This window comes from Jaculus jaculus, chromosome X (genome assembly GCF_020740685.1).
Source record: "Jaculus jaculus isolate mJacJac1 chromosome X, mJacJac1.mat.Y.cur, whole genome shotgun sequence".
In the NCBI taxonomy this organism is placed as follows: domain Eukaryota; kingdom Metazoa; phylum Chordata; class Mammalia; order Rodentia; family Dipodidae; genus Jaculus; species Jaculus jaculus.
Window position 1 is genome coordinate 79,555,290 of NC_059125.1, and position 22,750 is coordinate 79,578,039.

Below are 22,750 nucleotides of genomic sequence, written 5' to 3' on the forward strand. Positions count from 1 at the left end.
TACCAGTTACTATAGGTAGGAGATAAGCTTTTCTCTTGGTTCGCCCAAAGTCAGTTTTGGGGAATTCTTGGAGATCAGCTACGACTGCTTCCAGCATAATGTTTCCTATAGGGAAGTAGAGCTGAAAAGCATAGTCAAAGATATTAATTTGGGAAATAATTTATATGAACCAGCTTCTTATCTTAAGAAATTAAGACTTGGAATTGCTAGATATATTTTGGATTGGAATTTTATAATGTATAAGTTATTTTCTTGTTGGAATGACATAAAGACAACAAAGAAAATGTTCATTTTGGCTTATGTTTTAAGAATGCATACTGTGAATCATGATGAAGGCATGCTGGAGAAGGTATGATAGCCAGAGAGTAAGGCGGTTGATCCACACGATTCACATTTAAAGTCAGGAAGCAGAGAGAGATGAATGCTCAGCTATTCTTCTCTTCTATATTCAGTATAGGACACCAGCCCATGGATGGTGTTGCTCATATTCAGAGTGGTCTTCCATCTACAATTAATTTTTATGGAAACACCTGCATAGACAAATACAGTGGCATGTTTCTTTGTTAATTATCCACTGAATTGACAATAAAGATTATCTATCATGGATGGTTATCTTAAACGTATACTGATAAATCAGGAGTGGCAGAAAAATCTAATCATATAAGATTGAGTTAAAATGATTGTGATGATTTGGATGTTTTGGGTAATTAAAGAGAAGATCATTCTATTGTGGAACCAGATTATGATAAATATCTTTTACTTATTTTCTCATTGGCAGTAAGCTTTAGCTTTCATTTAGGAAGTATTTTCTTTCTTAAACCTATACTCAAGGAACATACTTATGAAAACATAACTTTTAAGAAATTATTTGAAGCCAGGCATGGTGGCACACACCTTTAATCCCAGCACTCAGGAGGCAGAAGTAGGAGGATCATCATGAATTCAAGGATACTCTGAGACTATGTAGTGAATTCCAGGTCAGCCTGGGGTAGAGTGAGACCCTACCTCAAAAACAGAAAAAAAAAAAAAGAAAAAAAGAAAAAGAAAAAGAAAAAGAAGAAGAAGGAGGAGAGGAAGAAATTATTTGAGCATTTTAATGTTTTTGATGACCTCTCAAAAATTACAAAAATAGGGTTGGAGTGATGGCTTAGTATTTAAGACACATGCCTCTGAAGCCTAAGGACCCTGGTTAAATTCTCCAAGTCTCACATAAGTCAGATGCACACGGTGGTGCATGTCTGGAGTTTGAGTTCTTCAGTGGCTAGAAGCCCTGGCACACCAATTCTCATTCTCTCTCTCTCTCTCTCTCTCTGACTGTAATAAATAAATAAAAATAAAATCTTTAAAGATTACAAAAATAAAAATATTGTTTATATGAGATGATCAAAATTCAGGAAGGGTGCTGGAGAGAATACTCAATAGTTAAGGAACTTGCCTGCAAAGCTTAATGACCTAGGTTCGATGACCCTGTACCCATATAAAGACAGGTGCACAGTGGGGCATGCATCTGGAGTTCCTTTGCAGTTCTGTAAGCCCTGGTACACCGATTCTCTCTCTCTCTCTCTTTCTGTTTGGAAATAAATAAAAAATTCAGGAAGGCAGAGACTGAATTCTTCAAAATACTTTTCATCTGAACAGAGTCCATTATAATTCAAAAACATTCAATATTTACATTATTTTAAGGGGGAAGCCTTATTGAGAAAATTTCAGTATACCCAATTAGCTACAACCTAATAAATTCACAAAAGATTTTAAATGTGGTGGATCTAATACATGGGATTCAGAATATTTTGATTTGATTTTTTTTATTTAATTATTTATTTATTTATTTGAGAGTGACAGACACAGAGAGAAAGTCAGATAGAGGAAGAGAGAGAGAATGGGCGTGCCAGGGCTTCCAGCCTCTGCAAACGAACTCCAGACGCGTGCGCCCCCTTTTGCATCTGGCTAACGTGGGACCCGGGGAACCGAGCCTTGAACCGGGGTCCTTAGGCTTCACAGGCAAGCGCTTAACTGCTAAGCCATCTCTCCAGCCCTTTGGTTTGATTTTTAATTGGTGAAAGCTTCATATATGATAATTATTTTATATGGAATACTTAGTTAAATTTTATTTATCTTCACTCTCTCTCTATATGTAATCAAGAACACTTAAAGTATGCTACACCATATTACTCCACTTAAATTCTTACTCAAGAATTCACTAATTCAGGTTAGTATCCTGTTGGAACTGTAAGATGAAAAAACATTGTTTTTACTCAGAAAGAGCATTCATTTAGAGTCCTCCATTCTGATTATAGATGATTTGACTGTGATTTCCCTTCTTGGCATGTCAGTGGTCTATCGTTGTGAGTTAATAGGTAAGCTGAAAAGGCTGGTTCATTCCCATCCCTTCAGGAGAGGTGATCATGGCAAGTTCTGCAGGATTATATAGGGAGTTGAATTCAATTTGGTGTCCTATTTTAGTTGTTTGTTCTATGTCCAATAAAGGGAGATGATAGTCATTACTAGAAAAGTGTAGGTAGCAGCATAAAATAGAAATAGCATAAAAATAGATTAAAATGTTTTGTCATAGGGGTCTTATTAGTATTTACATACTAGTAAGAATTGAAGTATAAAATGAGAATACTGTGGTGGTTTGAGTATGGAATGTCTCCATAGACTCATATGTTTGTGATTAAGCCCTATACTTGATTGTCAGTGGTGCCTTTGAACATGAAAGGTAAAATGTTGCAGAAGGTGGTATGTCACTGGATGGAGGCCTTGGGATTTTATAACACAGCCCCCATTGTCAGTAGGGCAATTTCTTTGACACTATTTTATGTCTTTAGAATGTAATCTTCACCTTCTTTCATGGGCATGGCTATTAAATTTGGATGTTTCATAGTATCCCGTATATCTTGAAAGTCCTGCTCATACCTTCTTATCAATTGTGAGTAAGAGTGCATTCTTGCTGCTTCATCCCAGTGACAAGATGTAATGCCCACATTGTCTGCTATGCTATGTTTTTCATGATATGATGAAACTTTCCTTTGAAGGCTGGAGAGATGACTTAGCAGTTAAAGTGCTTGCCTGTGAAGCCTACCTTGTTTAATTCCCCAATACCTATGTAAGCCAGATATGCAGGGTGGCACATGAATTTGTAGTTCATTTGCAGTTTCTAGATGCCTCGGCACACCCATTCTCAATCTATCTACTACCCCCCTCAAATAAGTAAATAAATAAAATAGATTGTTTTAAACTTCTCCATGAAACTATAAGACAAAGTAAATCTTTTCTTTCCATAAGCTTCTTATATTCTGGTCATATGGCCCAGCAACAAGAACGTAACTTCTATAAATAGTAAGGAGAGCCCACTTTAAAGAAGAAAATTTACAACTTCAAGATTTACTGAGAAACTATAGTATTGATAGTGATGGCAAGAGTTAAAGGTCAGCTGATCCCAAGGATTTACTCATTCAAGCGGAAATATCTGGGACTCTGATTAGTCTTCAGGAGCAGTAGGGTGTCTGTGTACTGTCTTGCAAAATTCAGAGCAAAGAGTCTTAGAAGAATGCACAAATCAGGGAATTTCTCTTGCAGTGACACATTGCATTTATTTTCCAGGTTATTTCTTAATATCTAACCAGATTCCTATCAATAATACTCTCTTTTGATGCTGAGAGTGAGCCATAAGCTCTCAGTCAGGTACAAAATCATTAGCATAAGAAAGCGTTATTTTACAGACTACACAATGAACTATATTTGATAAACTATGAATTTGGTAATTATGTGTATTAAGTGATATTTTACTCTGGTAATTGGGGATACAAATATGTGTAACAGAGATAGAGCTCTTTTTTCTCCATATTTTTCAAAAAAGATAAAACAAAACAGAGCCTTCAAAGTACCCACTGGTGCAATAATGGCAAGACTGTACTAAGAATAACCTACTGCTGTCTGATTGAATTTGAAATCCACACTCCAAGTGGGAATTTATGTCTGGAAGTGAAAACTTAGTCAAAATCTTGTAGTTGAGAAGGTCATAGTCCCTAAAGGGGAAGCTACCGCTGTGCTTTGGGTAAATGGATATGTCATGACATTAAATTACCCTATACATATTTATGTTTATGCTCAAAGATAAGTGCTACTATCAACTTTGTTCAGAGAAGCTTCTTTTTACAAATGTCAGTGACTACCGGGGAGACTCAAAACTCATAAACTTGTTGAGTATAAGTGACTATTAAATGCCTAGCACTAAATAAGACTTCTAAATCACCCCCCTCCAAGGTACAGGGTATATTGCAGAAGAACTATGGAAAGAATGCAAAAGCCAAAGAATGGAGAGAAGTATTTTATAATATTGTCTTCTGGACATAAAGGAGTTATCAAATCCATGACCTCAAGTAGCTGTCATTTCCTTCAAACAACGAATGAGATATTGAACACATCAGCATGTGTCATGTATGATGGAGGAAGGCAATTTAAAAAAAAAAAAAAGTCCTCAAAATACAACAGGGTCTTGTTGGAAAGGAGTTCATTGGAAGGAGAATGAGGGATGACACAAAAAGGTAATGGAAAGGGATTATGATCAAAATACATTTTGTCCATATATGAAAATTTTCAATTAAAATTTTAAAAAAGAAAGACAATTGTTTCTATGTGTAAAAGCATTTCCTTTCTCCTTCAATTATTATGATAGCTTTGCTAGATATAGAAGTCTAGGTGTATAGTTCTCTTTAAAAACTTGAAATACATTATTCCAAGGATTGTGAATATTCTGTTGAGAAATGTATTGTTATTCTGATGTACTTTCCTTATACAAGATTTATTATTTTCTCTCTTTCTGCTTTAAGCATACTTGCTCTTATGTATAGGTATATGTATGCATATTTTTGGGTTAATTATGATATGAATAGGGGAAGTTCACTCTTATTTCTGTGTGTTTGGTGTTCTAAAGCTTCCTTTACATGGACTGGTATGCCTTTCCCTAATTTAGGGAAAATTTCTGCTTTTATTTCTTTGACAATATTTTCTATGTCTGTAGAATGTAATTCTTCACCTTCTTCTATGGGCATGATTCTTAAATTTGGATGTTTAATAGTATCCTGTATATTTTGAAAGTCCTGCTCATACCTTCTTATTAATTTAACTTTGTCTATGTTAGAATGTTTGGACTTTCAAACCTCATCTTCCAGCTCAGATTTTCCTTCCCCTCCTGCATTGATTCTATTGGTAAGGCTCTCAATGGAGCATTTATTTGATGAATTAGGTTGTTCAATTCTGTTATTTTAGTTTGGTTTTACTTTAGTATTTCCAGCACTTCATTAAATTACTTTTTAGAGAGAGAGAAACAAAGAGCAAGAGTGAGAGAGGGAGAGAATTGGTATGCCAGGGCCTCAGCCACGACAATTGAACTACAGTTGCTTCTGCCACTTAGTGGCATGTGTGACCTTGCACTTGCCTCATCTTTGTGCATCTGGCTAATGTAGGATATGGACAGTGGACCATGAGTCCTTAGACTTAATAGGAAAGCATTTTAACTGATAACCCGTCTCTCCAGCCCTAAATTATTTTTATAAATATCTTTCATCTCCTTTATTTCATTCAACTTATTTATGGTTTTCAAGGCATATCTTCAGGAATATTTTTAATTAATTTTGATTTTTCTGAACATATTTACAATCATTCATCTGAATTCTATTTCTAGACTTGTATTCAACTTCAATCTCAGTGGAAGCCACTGCTGAAGGATTAATTTGGGGAATGTTATGTCACTTCAATTTTTTTAATGTTCTTTGTGTTCCTATATGCAGATGCAATTTGTCATCTGTAACTGGTTGTTGGTTGAATTTATATTCTATATATTTGCTTAATTCAACCTTATTTTTTTTTCAGAGTGAGGGTTTGCACTAATCCAAACAAATGGTAAGATTATATGGGTTTCAGTTCCATTTCCTTCTGCTAAAATTAATGTTCAAGACAACAGATTCAAACCCCATGTTCACTGTATTTAGTTTATACATATCTGTGAAGAGTCTGAAATGAGTATGTCCATCCCACCAGAGATGACACAGAGTCCAATGAATCTCAGGTGTGCACAGCTCTCTAAAGTGCAAACCAAAGGCTCTCAGGTACACCTACCTCCCTAGAGATGAAGGGCAGGCCAAACAAAGGCTTCTGGATGTGCAGAGCTCCCAGGAAACGAAGGGTCAAGTCAAAGGCTCTGAGGTAGACAAAGTTCCCTGGAAATGAAAGGCAAGCATAAAAGGGTTACAGGTATAAAAACTTACATGGAGATGAAGGATAGGACGAAGAATTTCAGATGCCCAGAGATTGAAAATGAATCAGAAGGAAGCTTACAGCTCAGACATAAGAGCATTTCTTTATTAGGAAATTATCTTTACCATGTATTATCCCTCTTAAGAGCATTTCTTTATTAGGAAGATATATTTACCATGTATTACCCCTCCTCAATTCACAAAGCATCCATTCCCCACTCAGAATCCCAAATCTCCTTTTCCTTTGTGTAGCCTAAGAAATTATGTATGATTTAAATTTTATCAACTCATTCAGTCTCATTTGTTCATTTATATTGTATTAGTTTAATTTCATAAAGTCCCCAGCCATTTAACCTAGGAAGGTAGATGAAAAAACATATTTTTATCTCTAAAAAATTATATTTTAGATAGTTTCTATGGAAAAATTTGGTAAGATTATGTGGCAAATTCATATTAATATAAAAGCCCATAGATTAATATATAATATGCAAGGTGATTTTATTGGTCCATTTATTTGTTATGATATTTTTTTTATTTAATATTTTTCAGAGTAAAGATATAACTGTTTTCATATCATTAGCCAAAAGTACATTTAGGGGTAAATTATTACTTATATTTAATTAATGAATGAATTTGTTTATTTTTAGTTTTTATTTTTTTACTTTTATAGCCAGTAAATACAGTCAAGCTGGTACCATTGTTGGCTTCCTCCCTGTGTTCTCCCCTCCACAGGGTCCCTCCTTCTTGTGGTATATGCATTGTTCATTGTGGGGTTAGCCTTTAGTTTTGGGTAAGAGGAAATGTTTCTGCATGTCATGACCCAAGTGTGGCTCTGACATTCTTTCTGCCCCCTCTTCCACAAATTTCCCTGAGCCATGTTGTGCTCATATTAGGTCTGCTTCTGTGTTGAGGTCTTGGATATCTGGTTTGGTAGGGTATGATTGTTCTCTCTGTCAATTTCCATCATTGTTGTGCTGGTTCCAGGTTCACCAAAATTCAGCATTCTTGCTTATTTTCCTAATTATTCTTAGTTTCAACTGGGGCATTTTTGAGGTATGATGGGGTGGTTCTCTCCTTAGGATTGTGTCAACCTGAAAAAGAGAAGGAGATTCTCCAACAGAGAGTATAGTTAGCAACAAGTAAATGTGATAACCATTATTTTTTACAGAGAGTTTAATGGAGAGCAGGCTCATTGTTGGATATGGCTCTGACTTGTTTCCCAGCTCCAGCTATGGGTTCTGTTCCACTGAGAAGATCAGTTAGCCACATCAAGAGTAGTTTGTTTCCCACCATAGCTGTGTGCCACTATTGCACTTGTATGAGCATCACATCAGATTATTTGCTGTTAGGTAGGTTAGACCATGTGTTGCTTGGAGACATATTGGTCATTTTCCCCCAGTCACTCATGTAGCATCTTCCGGCTCTAGACGTGCTAACTGTCTGGGGACTGACTCTATTCCAGCTTCCAGCCACGTCGCTCCATTATATGTGCCCAAGTGTATGGCGTTTTCAAAAATAGGGTCTTACCACTAACCTATGATGAGTCATCGAGTGTTCTGGCATAAACCTGTCTTCTTTTGGGAGTCCTTGTATGTTTCTCTGATCAAAAAGCCCATTGTGGATGATATCTCCCTGCTGGTACCAGGAGTTACAGGTCAGCATCCAAGAAGAGAAGGAAGAAAAGGATAAGTGATATAAAAGAGATAGACAGATGAGAAAGAAGAGGGATAGAGAGAGAGAAAGGGGAGAGAGAAACAGAAAAAGGAGGGGATAATGGTAAGTTTTCATTATACCCTCTCCAGGGCCTTGTTAATCCAGTGTTCCTTCTAAGGTCCTGGGGAAGGTTCAACCATTTGGTCTGTCTCTTAGGAAGCAGGTTTTATGGTAGCATTGTCCTTTGGGACCAGTTTTTGTGTCCCCCACCCCCTCACTTACCCTCCCCTCCCTGCACACCCTCCCTACTGTTCAGTTCTCAAGATGCTTGCAAGGTATGTCAGAAACGTGGGTCGATTCAGGTTTAGAGCTGTAGATGAGTGAGATTATGGGGTGATTATATTTATGTGATTGGATGAGTTCACTAGAATGATTGGTTCCAAGTTCAACCATTGTTCTTCAAATTTCATTGCATCATTTTTCCTTAATGCTGTGTAGAATTTCATCATGTAGATATAACACATGCCTAATTATGTATATCTGGGTTGGTGCCAGCTCTTGGTTATTATGAATCTAGCAGCTATAAAGATGGTTGAGAAAATCTCTCTGAGTTGAGATGTGGAACTTTTAGGGTACATGAGGGTTCTTATTTCTCCATATCCTCTCCAGCATTTATTTTCATTTGATTTTTTTTTTCTTTTTGTTGTTGTTTGTTTCTGGAGGTAGGATCTCACTCTAGCCCAGGCTGACCTGGAATTCATGATAGAGTCTCAGGGTGGCTTGAACTCACGGCAATCCTCCTACCTCTGCCTCCCAAGTGCTGGGATTAAAGGCCTGCTCCACCATGCCAGGCCTCATTTGATTTTTTGATGTTTTCTGTCCTTCTTGGTGTAAGGTGGAATCTCATTATTGTTTGAATTTGCAGTTTCCTGGTGATCTGGAGTGATGAACATTTCCTTAAATGTGTGTTTACCATTTGTATTTCTTCCTGTGTGAATTGCCTGTCCATTTTCTTTGCCCCATTTTGTGAGTGGGTTGTTTGACTTTTTATTATTTAGGTTTTTGATTTCTTTGTAGATTCTAGAAATTAGGCTTCTGTTAGGTGGATAATCAGGAAATATTTTCTCCTACTCTGTGGGTAATCTATTGGCTCTGCTTATTGTATGCTTGTCTGTGAAGAAACTTTTCAGCTTCCTAAGATCCCATTGGTTGAATGATTGTTTAAGTTATTGTGCTAATAGGGTTTTGTTCAGGAAGTCTTTTCCCATTCCTAAATCATGGAATGTTCCTCCTAACTTTTCTTCCAGTAGTAGCCGAGTTTCTGCTGTTATATTGAGGTCTTTGATCCATATGGGCTTGATTGCTATACATGGCCAGATGTGTGGATCAGCTTTCAGTTTCTTGCATATGGTTGTCTAGTTTGTTCAGCACCATTTGTTAAAGATACTGTCTTTTCCCCCACCTATATTGTTAGGGCCTTTGTCAAATATAAAGTAGCTGTAGTTACTTAACCCAAAGTCCAGGTCTTTGATTCTATTCCATTGGTATATACTACTGTTTTTAGGCAGGTAAAATGCTGTTTTTATTATTATGGCTTTGGAATATAGCTTTAGATCAGGTATGGCGATGCCTCCAGAGGTGTTTCTTTGGCTGAGGATATGCTTGGATATCCAAAGCCTTCTGCTTTTACATAGGAATTTTAAAATCATTTTTTCTATCTCTGTGAAGAAAGTTGTTGGGATTTTGATGGGAATTGCATTAAATCTGTAGATTGCCTTTGGTAGGATTGCCATTGTCACAGTGTTAATTCTGCCTATCCAGGAATATGGGAGGTCTTTCCATTTTCTCAAGTCCTCCCCAAATTCTGTTGAGGGTTTTTTATATTTCCATTGTATAGATCTTTCACTTCCTTAGTTAAAGTTATTCCAAATATTTTATTTTTTGTTGCTATTGAAAATGGGACTATGTCAGTTATTCTTTCTCTGTATCTTTTCAATTTGCTTATAGAAAGGCTACTAATTTTTGTGCATTGATTTTGTATCCTGCTACTATGCTGAAGGAGTTTATCACCTTTAAGGTTTTTGGAATGGAGGCACATGGGTCTCTCACATATAGAATCATGTTGTCTGCAAACAGTGTTTACTTGACTTCTTCCTTTCCAAATTGTATCACCTTTATTTCTTTCTCCTGTGTTATTGCTCGAGCTAGGACTTCCAGTGCTAGATTGAAGAGCATAGGTGAAAGTGGACACCCCTGTCTTCTTCCTGATATCAATGGAAATTTCTTCAGTCTCTCTCCATTAAGTATTACTTGGGCTTTAAGTGCTGGGGTCCAGCCCTGGCTTGAAGGAGGGTCCCTGAAGAGAGATGTGAAAGGGAGCAGTACAATAATGACTGGAAGTCAAGTTCTGGTGTAAGCTGACAGGCTAATGCTAAAGGCAGCTAAGTTTCTCCATCTCTCACTCTCTGCTTCTCTGTTTCTATTTTTTTCCTCTTTTTTTATATCTTTTTCTCTGTTCTCTGTTTTTCCCTGCGTTTATGCTGCCACAGCTCTTAGCCTCGGTCTTTTATTTTCTGATCATGTCATGCAAGAGCAAACTTCAAGAAAGGTACAGTTCCACAGAATTAATAGAAACTTTGTGCTATTTCTTTGCATCAAACAATCCCATAATTATTTACCTCAAATAAAGTCGTCAGTCCCCTATAATGATTAACTGTTTTCACACTTTCTCCATGTATGTCCTTTCAAGCACTTGTGATTTCCTGAATTTCTACTTTCAATTACTATATTAAGGGAGAGAGACAAAACAACCACAAAATGGGGCTTCCCATCATTAATCACTGATCCATTAGATCCATTTATCCCTCAATCATTTATTTTGAATTTTCTTTTTTATGTCTCTCCAATACTTAGACTTTGGTCCCCCCGATTAAACTCTTTCTGACCTTGGTTATTTTCCTGTAAGGATTCTTGGTAAAGAGTCATAGTTTGCTATAATTTACACCATTCAAAAAATTAGTCATAGATCAATTTTTACATTGTTACAGGAAGTTTATTGTTTCCTCCTAAGTGTACTATACTCCATGCCTGACTTTCTTTAAGGCCTTTAAGGAAAACAATGACCTCTGACTCCTTTTCTTGTTTTTCCAATTCTATGTCAAAGCCTCTTTCATATACATTGACCAACACTTCACTAACACCAGCTTTTGCTGGAAAAGTAGACTTAGAAATAGTACACCAAGTGAAAGACATAGAAAGACAAACATTATGCAGAAACCCATAGATATCTGTAGTGTAGAGAGCCAAAGATATTCTATTGAGGGGCCATATTGGACTTCAAGGAAGAGACAGCTTGGGCTGGAAGTGTGTCATGCAGCTCTTCAGCACTCGATTCCTCGTGATCCTGAAATGGCATTCTTGCCATCTCCAGCATCTCCCCCTTTCTATTTTAATTTAATCCTCGAATGTCCACAGTTAATGCTTAGAGTGAGTAATAGAGTTGTCTGAAGATGACTGGAAGAAGAAAAAGAAGAACAAGAACAAGACCAGCAAAGATACAGATGTTAAATAAAAAATTGCACCAGGAAGTGTTGGAAATGAAATCAGTAACTGCAGAAGCAAAGGCTGTAGAAACTTCTAGATAGGCAGATACTACATGAGAATTATTAATATCTGATATCTTTTCATGCAAAAGATCTATATCCATAGTCAGCTGAGAATTGTTCCAAAGGCCTTGTAAGTGGGATTTAACTTGTGACCAATCATGTTCTGAGTCATTATACGGCAGTGGAATAACACATATCCATCTAAATAATGAGTGGCATTGCACTGAGAGTCTAATTTTTATGTTTTGAATTTCATTTCCTATAAAGAGGATTGTCTTTTCCAAAGCATTGAGTCTATGCTGCATTCCTCCATCTATATTTTCCTGAATCATAAGTGCTAGGCTGACATTTTTAGAAAGCTGATTAACATGATTATCAGTATGTATTTATTTTACCAAGGATGTTGTTGAGAGAGCAAAACTTAATTCCAATTAAAGCTCTAATACCTAAAATTAATGTTGCTTCATATTTTTGGGGGGCATGTGATCAAAACTGTAGCTCTATGGAGAGCTTAAATTCCAGGATTATAAAACCAATTTCCAGCAATATTTACTGGCAGCATAACATATGGAAGTTGATGTAAAATCAAGAAAACAACCTCAGAAGTTTCAGTGATACAATTAGAGAGAATACAATTAGAACAAGAAACATGAAATATCCCATAAGAACTTTGTTGCAAATAAAAGTGTCCCTCCATTCCCAGATGAATAATGGAGAAAGGGGAAGCCACACAAGCAGTCACGGGGGCAAAGGTTTGTATAACTGTCCCCTGGGGTCTAATTATGGTAACTTTATGGGTGGCTAAAAACAATCTAAAAAGATCAAATTGTACCAGGAAATCCTTTTTTTCCCATGGATGAAGTGAGGGTGCAACCTAACCTGGACCATACCAAGGACTTGCCCTAACAGTAGGCATAGTATTGTCTCCTCATATATATTTTGCTTGTTTTCAAGTCTGTGCATAGTCATGGTCTGGGCTACTGACTGATCAATTCAACAAGGACAGAGGAATTAAAAAGAGAATATTTAACAGTTTTAGTAGGAAAACCACATGAAAACCATTTTGGGTACCCTGAAGGTGGTATGTTTTCCCAAATGGAATCTAAATCTGTACTATTTTGACAAGCATGTAATTTTTTGGGCAAGGTTGTAGGCTCTATCTCATAAGCAGAAGCATTATGCTTTTTTGTAGATATAACTTAAGGAACCATATATCTCATTGCTCCTGTCCATCATCCCCTTGGGTACTAGTAGGAGGCATAGGGGAGTCAGCAATTAATTGATGTTCAGCCAAAGGAACACAGCCAGACATGTCCTATTAATAGAGAAGCAAACAGGAAGAGTGACATGCAAATGTAATGCTTGTGAGTTTTGATGGTGGAGGGTATGGGATTGAATAATCTCAGCAACAGTATCTAATAATGCCAAAACTCTCATCAGAGAGTCAGCATATGCATTTCCCTCACTGAGAGGACCTGGAAGGACAGTGTGGGCTCTAATATGGCACACATAGTAAGGTTGAGTCCTGATTTGCACCAAATTTTGTAGCTGGGTGAGCAAATTATTAATTTGAGTACGATCATCATCTATCACTGCAGTTTCAATAACAGGAAATAGTCTTAACACAAAGTGAGAATCAGTGTAAAGGTTAAAAGAATGGGTAAGTTTTCTTCAATTATTTTGTTAAATAAGTTCTCCATGCCTTTGGTTTGAGTTTCTTCCCCTTCTGTTCTTCCCATGATCTGAATGTTAGGACCTTTAAGGGTATATCAACTTTCCCTCATGTTATGTTCACAGAAATTTTTGAATTTATTGAAACTTTTGCACTCTTGAGGGTTTTTTTTTTTTTTTTTTTTTCTGTTTTGTCTTCGAGATCTGAGTTTCTGTCCTCCACATGGCTATTCTTGAGAATTTCTAAGGAGTTTGGGCTTGTCAATTAGGTTTGCATTTTCTACTACTTTTCTATATATGGTTGCCAACTCTCTGTCTAGCTCCCTTTTCACATCATGTTTTTGATTTTCTTTATGCTTCTTGAAATTCCTCCTTGCATTTCTTTATGCCTTCATTTAGTATAGCCAGATGGATTATTAGGTCCTCTTCTTTTTCTTTTCCGTCTCTCTTTCTTTCTTTCTTTTTTTTTCCTTTATATCCTTTACCTATTTCTGGACCCCTTCCATTTTCTTATTAAGTTTAGTCTAGTGATGACAGCATCTACACAATTATCAGTGCTTTGCTTCTTTTTTTTGAAAGTTCTACCAGTAGCTTGATCAGGGTTGTATTGCTCATAACTTCATTTTGGGGTTCTGGTCCTATTGTCTCTTCTTTTGTTTTAATTATAGATTTTCATTGTAGGAATGGGAAATCTTATTGGATCTACTTGCATTTGATGTTTTGTTATTGCTTCTGCATTGTGCTCTGCCCATCACAGTGTGGTATCAGGGAGAATAGAACTGTGGTTGAGATGTGAAGGGGAGGTGGTGCTGTTTGTGGGGACAGAGATGTGCACAAGAGAGGAGGGGGTTAGGGGATGGGAGGGAGTGGAGAGGGTCTGAATTTGCACAGGGATGGGTCACGCTGGGTCTGGGCACAGCAATGAGGGTCTGCAGTGAGGGCGCAGTGGGGAGAAAAAGAGCAGGTCTGAAGTTGTGTGGGGCGGGGGCAGGGCCTAGCAGTTTAGGTCAAACTCACATGTGTCAGGGTTGGGTGGAGCAGAGCAGGTCTGATGTTGTGCAGGGCAGGGATGGAGCAGAGCTGAGCATGTCAGAAGTCACATGGGGGCAGAGGAGAGTGGAGCAGGTTGGAAGTTGTTTGGGTTGGACCCAGCAGAATGGGTTGGAATTCACTTGGGGGTGGGTCTGGGTGAAGAGGCTCAGGAGTCACTTGGGGGTGGAGCTGAGTGAGGCGGGACTGAAGTCCCATGGGGGTGGTACATGGTGGAGGACAGCAGGACTGTAGTCATATGGGGCTGGGCAGAGCAGGGCAGGTCTGAAGTTGCATGGGGAAAGGTGGAACAGAACTAATTCAATGTCTTGTGGGGACAGTGTGGGGTGGAGCAGAGCAGGTAAAAAGTCTCACGACATGTGGCTGGGGCAGAGTGGAGTGGGGTAGGAAGTCATGTGGGGGAAGAGCAAAGCAGAACGGGTTGGAAGTGTGCAGTGTGTCCAAAGTTGGGGGGAACAGGGCCGAGCAGGGTAGGTCAAAGTCTAGGGGGGCCCGTCAGAGCAAATTGGTTCCAAATTTGTGGCAGAAAGGGGCAGACTGTAGAGGGACTGATGTGGGGGTGTGTTGAGGGTTCTGAGGACATGTGGGAACTAGGGGTGGTAGTGGAGGCATCTGAGAATGCGCAGGTGTTGGGGGGCAGATCTCGGCCATCCCTTGTGCCCAGCATTGCAGGTGGAACTACTGGCCTGTGTCTTTTGTCCTGAAATTTTTGAGAGAGTAGCATGAGGCTGGGACTCTGGCTAGTATGGCTGCTTGGGGGAACTGGGGTTATCCAAGAGCATGGGAATTAGCAGATTCCCTTTTTGGCCATGCCACACCCTCCCACTGGTGATCTATTAGAGATTGCTCTGCCTTAAAAGACCCAGTGACCACTTAATTCCTTGCCTCTCCTTCCTGGGAGTTGCAACACTTTTAGATGGAGGCCATCTTGTCCCCAGAGCCTATTACTACTACTACTACTACTACTACTACTACTACTACTACTATTAGTTTTTTGAGGTAGGGTCTCACTCTAGCTCACGCTCATCTGGAATTCACTATATAGTCTCATGGTTGCCTCAAAGTAACTCGATCCTCCTACCTCTGACTTTGGAGTGCTGGGATTAAAGGAGTGTGCCACCACACCTGGCTGAATTGTTATTTTTTAAATTGTGTACTTTATGAATAAATCACATGATGGTCACATTCCCCTTGTGTGTTCTTTTTATTTTAAATATTTATTTATTTATGGGAGAGAGAAAGAGGGAGAGAAGAGAGAGAAGGAAAGAGGGAAAATGGGTGCCCCAGGTCTTCCAGCCACTGCAAACTCCATATGCATGTGCCACCATCTGGCTTACGTGGTCCTGGGGAATTGAACTGAGGTCCTTCAGCTTTGCAGGCAAACGCCTTAACCACTAAGCCATGTCTTTAGCTCTGTGTTATCCTTTATGTATTACTTCTTTACTTCATCCATTCACAGAGAGCCCTCCTGTGTGGGTTCACTGGTATTCACCTACCTAGACTCAGGGAACACTGCCTAATTTTATTAATTTAAAGTTATTAAAATCTCACTCTTAAGAAAACATGCCTCTACTTAGTAATATGAAACCAGGCTATAAAGTTATCTTCAGAATCTTAGTCTAACAGCCTTTTTGTTGCTTATGGTGTCAGACACATAGTTAAAAAGATATGTCAATTTATAGAAGACTGGACAATTTTTATAAAATAAGAATTTGGATAAAAGCATCGTGATATATATTTTATTTAAAACCAACAGAAGTTTTCTAGTCAAGTCTTTGTTTATGGCTTTCAGGAGAGAAAGTGATAGGGACATAATACATTAATAAGTGAATGTATCTTGAACCATAGGAATTATCTTAGATAATATCTTTGGATATTTTTGAAGAAAGATCTAGAATAAATTTAAGTTTATGATATATATGTTATAAGTCCTTCACAATTGTGTACTATGTTCTTTGATTATAAACAATGAGGTTTATATAGATGTTTTTGCACATATATAAATGAAACACGTTAAACCACACCACAATAATAAAGGCACCCTCCCTTAGGCAAAATGTAGTCGCTATCATTATATCAGCAGAGGAATGTTCTTGGAAATTGTCCCAAGTAGTAAACTCATCTAAATGAATAAAAAGAGCATGTCTACATATGGGGTGAACTGTGGGAATGAATTATAAGAATAAACTGGAAATAGTTTATTATGGACCTTAACAAATAAATTTTCTTAAATTATTGCTGTGAGATGCTAAATTCCTAACTTGAAATTTGCCTCAAGGTTAATCTTAGAACTATGTAATCTACCTGCTTAAAGCAACATGTCTAGCAGCACAGATGGCTAATGTTGACAATCAATGCTTTGACATGCTGACTGATCTGAAACTATGCTCTTTGGCTAATTTGTACAGTCACATAATTGAACTTTTGTCAGGTTTTCACACTAATTTAACACTTTTAATCATCTTATGAAGATGAAACCAATTATTTTATACAGGGAATATGAGGTAATAATCAATTACTATTAGAATCATAAAGGAAAAAAATAAATATGTCATTAGAGCTAAAAATAGTGAAATCCAATACAGAAAAAGATAACAGAGCTTTGGGAAAGACGTTTTGTAAATTCAAATCTGAAGAAATAAGTATATAGCAACTTAAAAATATTATGAGCATGATACTTCCTCTTATTATACATTTCCAAAACTTTAAACTCCAAATTTGGTTGTAAGAGTGAACACTAGCACTCTGGCTTTAGAACTCTTATCAGGATGCCAATTCAATGAAATGGAACTGAAGGATAAATAAGAGAATGCTAGCTTCTTTTAGACAGTTTCAGTTAGAAACCGAAGTCCAAAAGAGAAAATCAGGAGTTTTCTTCCCACATACCAACCTACATGAATTTAACTCAGGAATAGAACTCTTGTCTGATGCAGATTCTTCTACAACAGGTGCAATGCTCTCCGCTCTCCACAGTCTAGCACACTATGGCCTTCACTACCCAGATGGGATGGTCCTGAAACCTTTCCCTTCAAATCTGGAAACCAATCAGGTCTTCCCTTTTCATACCTGTATCAGAAGAAAGAATACATTTTCAATTGACAATAAAGGCTAATCCCAACACTCATTGCCCCCTACCCCCGTGTTCTTCCTTGCCTTACACTTTGTTAGAGAAGAGATAATTTTTGTATTATATAATTGCAACACATGAAGATCAAGTGCCCCAGTACTGCAAAATAAAAAAGAAAAGAAAAAGAAAAGGAAACAAACTAAAAAGAAACAAGTAATAAATAATATGGGAGAGAGAAAGGAGAGAGGCAGAGAGTCCCAAGTATGGAGATGGATTAAAAATGCCTCTGTGGGCTGGAGAGATGGCTTAGCGGTTAAGCGCTTGCCTGTGAAGCCTAAGGACCCCGGTTCGAGGCTCTGTTCCCCAGGTCCCACGTTAGCCAGATGCACAAGGGGGCACACACGTCTGGAGTTCGTTTGCAGAGGCTGGAAGCCCTGGCGCGCCCATTCTCTCTCTGTCCCTCTATCTGTCTTTCTCTCTGTGTCTGTCCCTCTCAAATAAACAAATAAAAAAGTTAAAAAAAACTGCCTCTGTGTGATGTGGTGGAAGAATCAGTATAAATAACAATAGATTCTATCTCATGAAAATTAAGAGGTGAATTAAAAATATAATCCTAGTGAGAGCTCTACATTGAGGTAGCCAGAATGTCTGAGCAGAAAATTTTACAGATAGCCTAGAGAAAATGTATACTTTTAATATTTTATTTATATTTATTTATTTGACAGAGAAAGAGGGAGAGAGAGAGAAAAAAATAGGCAGGACAGGGCCTCCAGCCACTGCAAACGAACTCCAGACGTGTGTGCCCCCTTGTGTATCTGGCTAATGTGGGTCCTGGGAAATCAAACCTTGGTACTTTGGCTTTGCAGGCAAACACCTTAACCACTAAGCCATCACTCCATCCCAAACTGTGTACTTTTAAATGAGTATACTAAGACTTAGAGAATAATTTGACCCATCTTGCAGCTAATCACTTACATAGAAAATAATTATAAGCCGGGTGTGGTGGCGCACGCCTTTAATCCCAGCACTCGGGAGGCAGAGGTAGGAGGATCACCGAGAGTTCAAGGCCATCCTGAGACTACATAGTGAATTCCAGGTCAGCCTGAGCCAGAGTGAGACCCTACCTCAAAAAACCAAAAAAAAAAAAAAAAAAAAAGAAAAAAAAAGAAAATAATTATAATCAAAATTTTACTACTGAGAGATAAGTGTTAGCTTCAAAAATGTGCATGTATAGCTGGAGAGATGCCACAGCAGTTAATGCACTTTGTCTGCAAAGCCTACACATACATGCATCTAGAGTCCTTAGCAGCTGGAGCCCCTGGCATGCTCATTACCATTGCCTGTCTCTGTTTTTTCTCTCTCTTCTTTAAAATAAGTAAAAAAAAAATATGTTTTAAAGTGCACATAGTGTCTGGGAGCCAAGCTATCACAATTTCGGGAGTTATTTTTCCAAATAATGCTCTATTAGTATGAAATGTTATTTTATAAAATTGTGAAAGCCATGTGTTGTGGTGCTATTCTATTATTGCAGCTCTTGGTATTGGAAGCAGAACTGTGAATTCCTGGTCAATCTGTGTTATGTAGTAAGACATTGCCTCAAAGAAAAACAAATTATTTTTCTATCTATTTGAAGAATGATACTGAGATTTTTACTGGTATTGCATTTGATCTGTATATTGCTTTTGGTAGGATTGCCATTTTCACGATATTCATTCTATTTATCCAGGAGCATGGAAGGGATTTCCATTTTCTCATATCCTTCATAATTTATTTCTTGAGTGCTTTCATATTTTTGGTTATATAATTCTATCACATCCTTCATTAGTGTTTTTCCAAGGTAACTGATTTTTTCCCGTGTGTGTGTGTGTGTGTGTGTGTGTGTGTGTGTGTGCATGCTTACTGAAAAAGGGACATTCCCATTTGCTTAGGATATCATTTTCTACCATTTCACCCAGAGGTGGTATCTGTCTTTAGTGATGAGGTGGGATTCTTGAAGACAACAGATTGAGCAGTCTAAGTTTCTGATCCACCCTGTTAGCTTGTGTCTCTTGATGGGTGAATTAAAGTCATTGATATTTAGGATAATGGCTGTAAGGTTTGATTTGATCCCTGCCATATTATGTTGGTTTATGTGGTTTGGTGTTTTCATGGACTTTGAAGTTTTTTGTGCCTTTTCTGAGTTTGGTTTTTGTGACCTGCTTTGTGTAGATACTTGAAGTTGATTATTTGATTCTTCTGTGTGAAGAATTTCCTGAAATATCCTCTGTAAGTTTTGTTTTGTGTTCATATAGTTGTAAAGTTGAGTTTTTTCACCATCTATTATGAGGGATAGTTTTGCTATTTAGAGTAGTTTGGGTTGGAAGCTCTAGGTTCTTAGGCTTTGCCTTGTTCCATTCCAAGCCCTTCTGGCTTTCAGTGTTTCGACTGAGAAGTCTAAAGTGATTCTGAGGGGGTGACCTTTATATGGAATGTGTTTCTATTCCCTAGCTGCTTTTAGGACTTTCTCTTTGATGTCAATGTTTAGAGTTTTAATGACAATATGTCTTGGAGAGTTTCTCCTTTGGTCCAATCTGTTTGGATTTCATTTATCTTGATAGGCCATTCTTTTGAGAGAGTGGGAATGTTTCCTTCAATTATTTTGTTGCATCAATTCTCCATGCCTTTGGTCTGAATTTCTCCCCTTCTGGTATTCCCATGATCTGAATGCTAGGATATTTGAGGGTATCCCACATTTCCCTCATGTTCTGTTCACAGAAATTTTTGAACTTATTGAAATTCTTGCACTCTTGAACTTCTGTTTTGTCTTCCAGATCTGAGTTTCTATCCTTCCCATGGCTTGTTCAATTAGGTTTGCATTTTCTATTACTTTTCTATGTATGGTTTCCATCTCTCTGTCAAGTTCCCTTTTCACATCATTTTCTGATTTTCTTGATGCTTCTTAGAATTCTTCCTTGCATTTCTTTATGTCTTCATTTAGCATAGCCAGCTTATATCCTTTAACTGTGTTTGTACCCCTTCTATTTTCTTAACTATTAGGTCTATTCTAGTGATGGCAGTGTCCACATGATTATCAGTTTTGTGTTGCTTTTGTGCAAATTCTACCAATAGCTTAGTCAGGGTTGCATTGCTCATAACTTCATTTTGGGTTTCTGATACTATTGTTTCTTCTATGTTTTAATAGAGATGTCCATGGTAGGACTTGGAGATCTTATTGGATTTACTTGCATTTGATTTTATGTTATTTCTTTTGCATTGTGGTCTGTCCATTACAGTGTGGGAGCAGGGAGAATAGGACTGTGGTCAAAGAGTCTCTGGCACAGGATTGGAGGTGGAGCTTGGGGGCAGGTTGTGTGAGGTCTGGACATAGCATCAAGAGTCAAGACTTATTTGGGGTTGAGGCTGGGTGAAGCAGAAGAGGTCTGAATTCACAGGAGGCGAGTGTGTGGCTGAGCATAGTGGAGTAGAGCAGGTCTGTAGTCCACCAGATGGGGTGGAACAGAGCAGAGAGGATCATCAAGGGTGTAGGGGCAGGGCCAAGAAGAGCAGGCTGAAGCAAGATGCAGTGTGGGGTGGGTGGGAATCTAGGGGTTGGCAGGCAGAGTGGAGCAAGCATTCTTGGCAAGTGGGGGTGGAGTGTGGGGCATTGGGACAGAGTGGGGAGGTTCAAGACTCACCTGGGGGCAGGGTGTGGTGGAGCACAACAGGTCTGAATTCACAGGGGGTGGGGGTGAGTGCGGGGCTGAGCATAGCTGAGCCAAGCAGGTTTGAATTCCTGTGCTCAGTTGCGGAGCAGAGAGGAGGGTGTCAGAATTCCCATGTGGGTGGGGCTGAGCAGGTCGCATCAGAAGTACTGGGGTGGGGTGGAGCCAAGCAGAGTGGATGGAAGTCAAGGGGTAGGGGGACAGAGTGTAGTGATTCCAAAGTTGGGATGGACATGGGTGGGGTAGAGAGGGACCAGATTAGGGGGTGAGGGGGTGTGAAGATATGTGGGGAGTGGGGGGGGGGGGAAATCTGTGACCTGGTCGGGGGGTGTGGGGTGGATCCCAGCTATCACCTGTGCCTGGGGGCACAGGTGGAAGTACTGGTCTGAGTCTCCTATCATGCAGTTACTGCAAGAGTAGCCTGAGGCTGGGACTCTGGTTAGGACAGCCGCTTGGGCTGATATATATATACAGTTCCATCCATTTCCCTGAACATTTTATAATTTCATTTTTCTTCACAGGATAAATTTTAATTTTGTATATATATCATATTTTCATATCCAACCCTAACTTGATGGACATCTAGGTTATTTGAACCATGACATTTCTAAGAAAATATTACTTATTCACATTTCTGTGAAAAAAAAAAAAACACAAAGAATTTTGCCTGTCATTTACAACTGTTAACTAATTAAAATGTAGGACAGATTGACTGTACCTTCCCTGAGTGAAAACAAAAATTCCTCATACTTTCTGGGAATGTATGAGATATAGAGTTAATGCTGGTAGCTAAAGTAACAGAACATGAGAAATGTTAGAACTGCTGGTGACAAAGGTAAGGAAAATTTGACAGGCTGTGATAACTCACAACTGTAATCACAGCACTGGGGAAAAAGCTGTAGCAGGAGGATCTTGACGGGGAGGCCACCTTTAGCTGCATAATGAGATTGTGTCAAAAAAGAAAGAAATTGAAGAAAAATACAGCACAGAAAACTTAATCTGTCTGCAAAGAACATTTGATTCTTAATACTTATATGAAAGTTTCATTTCCTGTTCCAGTAAATTTGTACCTCTGTATTATCTCCTCACTTTCCCTTTTTTATTTTTATTATTTTAGAGAGCAGGCATGCAAGAGAGAGAGACTGACAGAGAAAGAGAGAGAATTGGCACACCAGGGCCTCAGTCTTGCATCACCTAGTGGGCATATGCAACCTTGTGCTTGCTTCATCTTTGCACATCTCGCTTATTTGGGATCTGGAGTGTCAAACATGGTTCCTTAGGCTTCACATGCAAGTACCATAACTCCATCTTTCTAACTCCTATTTTTATTTTTATTTTTTTTCTTTTTCGAGGTAGGGTCTCACTCTGGCCCAGGCTGACCTGGAATTCACTATGGAGTCTCAGGGTGGCCTCGAACTCACGGCAATCCTCCTACCTCTGCCTCCCAAGTGCTGGGATTAAAGGCGTGCGCCACCACACCCGGCTCCTATTTTTTTTTTAATTTAGGCTATTTTTATCTTATAGTTGAAATTTTCTCATTAGGAAAAAAATTGATTCATATATAATACGACACACATATAGGTGAGTTGTCTAAATTCTATAACCCTTTCTTACCATATTAAATTTGATTGACATACTCAAGTATACCATAAAATGTCAAAACTTCTGTACACAAACAACAGTGCTCAATATCCAATGAAACATTAGTGCACTATAGCCTACTCTGAGGTATTTTTATTAAATATA